An 8753-nucleotide genomic window follows, 5' to 3' on the forward strand; every position below is an offset into this window, starting at 1 on the left:
ACTGTAGCCTTATAGTATAGTTTGAAGTTGGGTAATGTGATGCCTCTGGCTTTGTTCTTTTTGTTTAGGATGTCTTTGACTATTAGGGCACTTTTCTGGTTCCATATGAATTTTAGAATAGCTTTTTCTAGTTCTTTAAAAAAGTGACATTGGTAGTTTGGTAGAAATAATGCTGAAACTGTAGATTGCTTTGGGCAGTAGGGCCCTTTTAATTTAATTTAACATTGATTCTTCCAATTCATAAGCATGGAATGTTTTGCATTTTTGTTTGGGTCATATATTATTTCTTTCAGCAGAGCTTTGTAGTTCTTCTTGTAGAGATCTTTCACTTCTCAAAAGAAGTCAGATAAGAGGCCATCAAATGTGTGAAATAAAGTGCTCCACATCATTAATCATCAGAGAAATGTAAATCAAAAGCATAATAAGATACCATCTCACCCCAGTCAGAATGGCTATTATTAAAAAGTCAAAAAACAACAGATGCTGGCCAGGCTGCAGAGAAAAGGGAATGCTTTTACATTGTTTGTGGGAATGTAAATTAATTCAGACACTGTGTAAAGCTGTGTAATAGTTTGGAGATATCTCAAAGAATGTAATACAGACCTACAATTTGACACAGTAGTCTCATTACTGGTTATTTATCCAAAAGAAAACAAATCATTCCACTGAAATGACACTTGCACTTGTATGTTCATTGCAGCACTGTTCACAAAGCAAAGACATATAATTAACCTAAGTGCTAATCAATGGTGTATCAGATAAAGAAAATGTGGCACATATACAACATGGAATACTACACAGCAATATAAAGCAATGAAATCATGTCCTTTGCAGCAACATGGGTGGAGCTGGAGGCCATTATCCTAAGCAAATTAACACAGAAACAGAAAACCAAAAAACTCATATGCTCACTGATAAGTGACAGTTAAACATTAAGAACTCATGAACATAAAGACAGCAACAATAGATACTAGGAACTATTAGAGGGAGAAGGAAGGGAAGGGGAAAACAATTGAAAAACTAACTATTGGGTATTATACTCATTCCCTCAGTGATGGAATCATTGATAGGCCAAATCTCATCATCACACAATGTACTCATGTGACACACCTGCACCTGTACTCCTGAATCTAAAATAAAAATTGAAATTGTTAAAAAATGGGAAAATAAAAGTCATTATGAAAATTTTTAAAACAAGAAGTCTCGAATTTTCTTTAAAGTGTTTTGAGTATAACTTAAATATTAAAACAGACAAATGTGTGTACAAATTAATGCATTTTAACATTGCTTTAATGAGGTAAAACTTACATGTAATAAAATGCATCACTTTTGAAAAGGTGTACATCCAAGTAATTACTAACTCTGTTCAAAATATAAAACATATTCATCACCTGAGAAAGCTCTCTCTTGTTCTTTCCAATTAATTATTTTCACCTAAGCAACTGCTATTTTAATTTCTGTCACCATATATGGTTTTGCTTGTTCCTGAACTTAATATGAATATAAGCAAACATTAAATACTCTTTTGTGTCCAAATCCTATTGCTTAACATAATGCTTTTGAGACTACCCTGATATTTTTGCATATATGAAGAGTTTGCTACTTTTTACTGGTGAATAGTATTCCTTGTATGAATACACCATTTTTTAAATTATCTTACTGATGGACATTTGGGTTGTTTCCAGTGTTTTGCTATTATGGATAAAGCAACTATAAAAGTATATTCTTATTAAAAGTAGAGCAAGACTTTTTATTAAACCCCCAAAATACATGTTTATAAATGATTTGAGAGCAATTGACCATTTGCCCTTTGATTTTTAGATAAAACTCAAGAGTCTTGGATTGGTTAGCCAGGAGATGTTGAAAATGAAAGCAACCAGAATAAGAAAACTTGAAATTATACTATTTAGGATTAAATACACTGCATCTTTATTGTAGGAAGAGAAGATTTAGTGGCTGCATGATACCTCTTTCCAAATATTTAGTGGGATATTCTTTGGAAGAGGGAGTAAACTTCTTCTATCACCCTAGAGAATAGTCTTTGGACCAGTGTGTCAGAGGGCAAATTTAGACTTACAAGAAAGATCAGTAATAGTAATTATAATTGAGATGTTATTGGCTGCCTATGATGGTAAAGTGTTCTTCATCCCAAAGCATATTCAAGCTGAGATGGGCTGACCACCTGTTAGGAATGTTTTAGAATCAAATCATTGTTTGAATGGATAGTTGAGCAAAGTGAAGTCTAGGGTGTCTACTAAGAGAATTCTCTAATCCTGTGTGTGTATTATTCTTTTTCCTGATAAGTCTCCTCATGGATCCGATGACATTTCTGTTAATACTTTAATGACATCGATGGATAAATAAGAGCCATATAGTGCAATCCCCTATTTCTTCTACTATTGAGGAAGTTTCCACTGTCAGCTGTATAACCAAATCAACTAGATTGTTGTTTTGAGCTACGAGCCAGGGATAGAGGAGGAGCAGAAAAAGTATCAAAATAAGCTGTAGTGCTCATTTATACCCGTTGGAAATGAATTATTAGAATAATTTTTACTTGAGAACTGACTTTAGTGGAAAAAATTGGCAAAGACAGGAGAAAAGTTAAGTGCCCAAAGGTAGGAGAAAAGAAGACAAAAAAGAATCCGGGCGTGGTGGCTTAAGCCTGTAATCCCAGCACTTTGGGAGGCCGAGGTGGGCGGATCACCTGAGGTCGGGAGTTTGAGACTAGCCTGACCAACATGGAGAAACCCCGTCTCTACTAAAAATAGAATAAATTAGACGGTGTGGTGGTGCATGCCTGTAATCCCAGCTACTCGGGAGGCTGAGGCAGGAAAATCGCTTGAACCCGGGAGGTGGAGATTGCCATGAGCCGAGATCGTGCCATTGCACTCCAGCCTGGGCAACAAGAGCATAACTCCATCAAAAAAAAAGAAAAGAAAGAAAGAAGAGAAGAGAAGAGAAGAGAAGAAAAAGAAAGAAAAGAAAAGAAAAGAAGAAAAGAAAAGAGAAAAGAAAATGCTGGCAATTTCAGAGGCGATTACCCATTTGTCAGAATGTCTGTGGATAAGCGGCTGTCATATGCGTGGTTCCTCATCAGAAGGCTGAATCTTCTACAATTTCCAGCTTCTTAATCATTTTTACTCTGATATTTGACACTTCCCTTTGTTTTTCATTCCATTCACTGTTAATATGTCGTGTGCATCACTGACAAGCTTCTGAGATCCAGCTCTGATTTGGTACAACCCTGCCACAACAAATCCCTCAAAGGCTCCTAATTATCTACTGAACTGAATTAAAAACTCATTGTTTGGTGTACAAGACTATCTATGGTTTTGCTTGCATTGCTCATTCTAATGTTGTAGCTCATGGCTTACCTTCATCTCTATGCCCCTCATTCCAGTTGAACTGCAGGTTGCTTACTATAAACTCGATGTACTTTACTAACTCTATACATTTGTTCCTGCTATTCTACCCATTTTTGTCTCTGTGTATAAAATTTTTACCCATATTCTATAAAAGCTATCCGAAATACTACTTTGCCACCTCTGCCTTCAAGGTAACAATATTTACTCCTCTATCTGATCAATTAGGATACTATTTTTGCATCTCTTTTACATTAGTTATGTTTTTTCCTTTGTGATTTGCCTTTTAGTATTAAGTTGAACTTTATGAAATCATTAACATTCAACCATTTTGGCTCACATAAGGAGCATTTATGTGGTTCAATCTAAGTAATATATGACTTATCTCTCCTAATAGACTATAAGCTCCTTGAATCTCCCAAAGTGCCTACCAAATGCCTCCTATAATCTTCTTCTCCAGCGTAATACTGTTTGTTGAAATGAATGACTAAATTATGTTCAAATTGAGTCTCAATATTTAAGAATTCTTTGGTTGAGTCATTTATGTGGGAGTTTTTTATCCTCAAGATTTGTAACTAAAGAGCCTCCCATAAAAAGGCTCTGGATAAACCTTGACTGAATCAGAAAAGACAATTCTATGCATCACTTAGTAGAGTTATATAATCATTAAAGGTAAATACAACTTTAGGATTTTATGATTGTAGTTGCAAAATGCTCTTGGTGCATAATTTGCTGTCCCATGAGTATATTTCAACTGGATTTTATATCCCATACAACGTTCCTATTCTTTCAGGATTTGTGATATAGAGCTTTCTCCAAGAGGCAAGATTCACCTCAATTCTAAGCACAAACTGGGATTTCTTTATATTTATTCCCTTTATATTTGCTATAGTGATCAGCATCCATTTCCTGATGCACCCCTCCATCTTAGGTGTATTTGCTTTTCAAGTACTTAGGCCAGTGTGTCTATCCACAAAGACTTCAAATTTGTTTTTAACTCTTCTCTGTACTTTTAATACCTAACACAGTGCCTGGCACATCATAGGCCCTCAATTAATTAATGCTTGCTAAAAGGAGGAAGAAAAAAAGTAAGTGAACATAGTGAAACCCCGTCTCTACAAAAAGTACAAAAAATGGCTGGATGTGGTGGCATGCACCTTTAGTCCCAGCTACTTTTGGGTCTGGGTTGGGAGAATTGCTTGAGCCTGGGAGATGGAGGTTCCAGTAAACCGAGTTTGCACCACTGTACTCCAGCCTGGGCGATAGAATGTGACTCGGCATCAAAAACAAACATACAAATACAAAAACACATGATTAAAAAGAAAAACAATCTCCCTTGGGAGAAAAAATTAAATTTGTGTCAATTAATCTTTTTTACTTCAGGTTAAAGGAAATTCCTCAAAAAGGGCATACCCCAGCCACTGGAGTGGCTATTCCAACAATGTAGATTAAACACACAGGCTCAGGATTTTTAAGTCAGCACCTCCAGTTTGCTTGAAATGGAGCTCTGCAAGCAGAAAAGATGCACAGCATGTGTATAGGATATGAATCTATCCTACTGAGATTTTATGGCTCAGTGACATTACTTATCTTACATTATAAGATTAGAAAAGATCTTATAGGCTGCAAAACAAGAGTGTTCTACTTTCCTCTTTATGAAATTATGAATTGCTACTTTTTAAAGTGTCTCCACTACTGATAGGTAATATTATGCTCATTTTTTTTCAGCCTGGGTAAGATAGACATGATACATCTATCAATAAAGAAACTCAAAGAAAATATGGAAGCAATGGATCTTAGTCCTTTATACCAAGAGTTGCAGTCTTTCCTTTTAATCAAGTAGACTCTAACTTCATAGATCAGACCCAATTCTTCAGCTTTTCTCATCCCACTGTGTTGGAATCTGTATTGTATCTTATCAAGGTAAGTTCATGTCACACTGGCCTTCAGGCATTAGTGTATCCCAGAAATAGGAATATAAACCAGAATTGGAGAGGCATAACAGAGTCCAGAGCCAGAACAAAGAGATGTTGACAGTATTGGAACATAAGAAAAATAAAATAATAGAGTTTGAGATGAGGTTAAAAGTCAATACTAGTCAGGGACCCAAAAGCAAGAAAAACATACAGGCCAGATACTATATTCAAAAAATAGGTTAAAACACTGTAAATAATCTGTGGAACATTCCTAAAGTACCAAAAATAGAAATTGACATAAAATTTGCCTCCAAAGTAAGTTTTACTATAGCCTATAAAAATGACCAGTTTACCTATGGTGAACAAGGCCCAAAAGTCTTAACTATGCAGTGACTTGTCACACGTGAAAGAGATTTGGTTTGTTCCACAAATACATAAGTCCATTGTGTTATCCACTTACCCTCCTGACATTCGCCTTAAATCCGGGCCTTCATAGATTCACTGGTCTATGTATACTTTCTTTTGGTCTCTCAGATGAAGAATAAATATGGCTGAAAACCAGAGCTAGTTACTCCCTCCCCTTCCTCAAATGAAGACTACCCAGGAGATTATATGGCCTATCTACCATATACCAGGAGTGACATAAAATAACTTATTAAGAGCTGTCTATCCCAGAAAAGGAACAGAAATGTGTCCTTCATCCACATTAGATTTCAGAAGGGTGATAATAGCCTAGACTCCATCTCATAGCTTGAAGTAAGAAAGGAAACATAATTTTTTGAGTTTCTATCATGTGGTAGGCACTGTGTCAAGCTATTCCAATGTATTATCTCATTCAATCTTCACAAACAGCCCGTCAAACTCCGTATTAATATGAATTGAATGTATTGTTTCATAATTGCTTTCATAGTGCTCATAGTCTCTAAGTCACTTTGCGATGGGCAATATTTACAAATCTTTAAAAAACAAGATTTAGATTAGCCTTTGGAACATGAAATGATGCTGCAAATACAACATTGTTGCATTCCTTTAATGTTCTCATAAAAGCTGCTAAGAGTAACAGAAGTTTGGGATAATTATTGTAGTAGGCTATATCCAATAATGTTAGAGGATTTCACAAATTCAGTTACTGCCAGTAAATGTTTGTAATTATTTTTTTGCATTGCAGTCATTTACTTGGAGCTAAACATTTTTATCATGATATATTGTAGATAGAGACCAGAACTTTAGAGAGATGTATAGGTTTGTCTGTAGGTATATATAAACACACATACTAACCAACACTTAAGCATAATATTCCCTTTCCAGAACAAACCAATGATGACATTTTTGCCCAATCCTGCCCACCCCAAAATATACACTAAAGAAAAACACCAGATGTGCAATTGCATCAAATCTCCAACTCAGTTTAGATTTTACAAAGTACTTGACATACTACAATTTCTCATGCCTGGTACATTGCAATTTCTGATACATATTACCTGAGCATTAATAAATACTTGTTGTATGTTCTGAAGAACTGGAATAAAAGGCATGAGCCATTTTTACTCTTATTCCTTTTGCTTTGTCATAATGGTTTATCTAATTATGTTGAAATGGGTGCCGAAGGTAATGGTTTGTGGAAAGTATTGAAGAAGAAAAGTTCCAGAAAAATGTTAAATTGTTCTTTTTTTCTTAAATTGACTGAATGTTAGGGTTGCCTTTGGGGTATATTTTGCTTGCGTATATTTATCCTGAAAAACCACATGACTATGTAAATTGAAGGAAGAATATAGCCCTTGAAGAGTTGAAGTAGGATCCTCAACTTAGTGCTTATGCTATCAAATTTTCCATTTGTCTCAGAATTTGCCCCATGATTGGTGATTGGTTTAGTTTTCAGAATCTCTCTCTAGTATTCTGTTAGCAAAGATCTCTGCAGCACTTTAGCCAATGAGTGTCTCAGACTGATGTGCTTTGAACTACAGCTTTCTCCTAGGAAGGGAGGTGATGCCACATAATGACTGAGAGTGCAAGCTCTGAACAAACTTGACTTAATCCATTTCTAGACCATTTACCAGCTGTGTGACCCTGGGAAAATTAAGCTGTTTGTGAGTCAGTTTCCTTATCTATATAATATGATGAAAAATAGTAAATGTCTCATAGAGTTGTGACTTTTAAATGAAAGAGTCCATACAAATTATTCGGCACGATGCATGGCACTCATTGTATATGGAAGTGAGTGAGATCACTCACATAAGGAAAGGTGTGTATATTATTTCTTTAAGAATAAGTATTTCCTTAATAGACACAGTTTTGTGGGGAGCAAGAGAGATCTTTGAGGGCAAAGATTCGGTCTAGGGCAAGAGAATAGGCTAACTGGAAGGGATTGCATTAAAGTCCTATTTTAATGTCTTCATTAAAGGTATTGTATTCTCTTAGATATGTTATCAAGTACATAGGTTAGAGTAGAATTAATTTGCCTTCATTTTTACCCCTTGGTTCTTCATATGGCATTATGCATTCTATTGGTGTTCAGCAAGTGTTATGATGATAGAAAAATGGAAATTAGAAGGAGAGTACTTGGGTGTACTGCAAGAAATAACTCATAATACATGGCCAATAGTTGAATCCCAGAGGTTATGACTTTGAAGCCATCATAAATGTATTATATTAAATAACTTTTCTCTGAAGGAGAAAATGTTGCTTTGCTCTGTAGAGGAGCACATATTTCAACCTCTGCATGACAGTAAGCACTAGTTAAAAAAAAACAAAAGTTATGTGATCTCTATTGGTGAACTGGATTGAAAATCACAGTTATTTGTTACCACTGTCTGATAATTTGTAGTTTTAGGAAGAAGATGCATTGAACACCAAGAACAAGTTTGCAATTCTTTTAGCACAAATGTCTTTTGATCTTTCTTCCCCCTGTTGGAATATATCCCACAAGGACTATTAGTTGCAAAAGAAAAACTATTTGCGAATAACAACAGATTAAAAGCAAAAATAAAAATTATAGCTACATTCTTTAAAAAGGCCCTCTTATAGCTCATTTTCAGATTTTCAAAGTGAAATTTTCCAGAAAATGAAAGAATAACTGACAGCTCTGTATCTGTAACGTTGTCAACTCTAGGGATATTTATGCATATATTAAATTTTAAAACACTTTGAATATCTTGTGTAATTTGCATCATGAGAACTGCTTCAGCTGTAAGCCCTTGTAATATAGATTTTGCTATTCTATTAATCTATATTAATAGAGAAAAATATGGGTGATACCGGTATCTTCAAATATTATTAGTATGTCTGTTGTTTTCATCAACTTAATGTTGAAGTTCTTTCATATATTCAGTATTACTACAAGTTAATAATATTTCAACTTGATATCTGATCCTGGAAAAATAACCTGTCATTGTTCAGTGACCCTGCTGACCGTAAAAGAATCTCTTTCAATTAAATAAATAGACTGTCTCTTCCATTGACCTAGTCTAAAAGTAGG

The sequence above is a fragment of the Piliocolobus tephrosceles genome, chromosome 12 (assembly GCF_002776525.5).
Source record: "Piliocolobus tephrosceles isolate RC106 chromosome 12, ASM277652v3, whole genome shotgun sequence".
NCBI lineage: Eukaryota > Metazoa > Chordata > Mammalia > Primates > Cercopithecidae > Piliocolobus > Piliocolobus tephrosceles.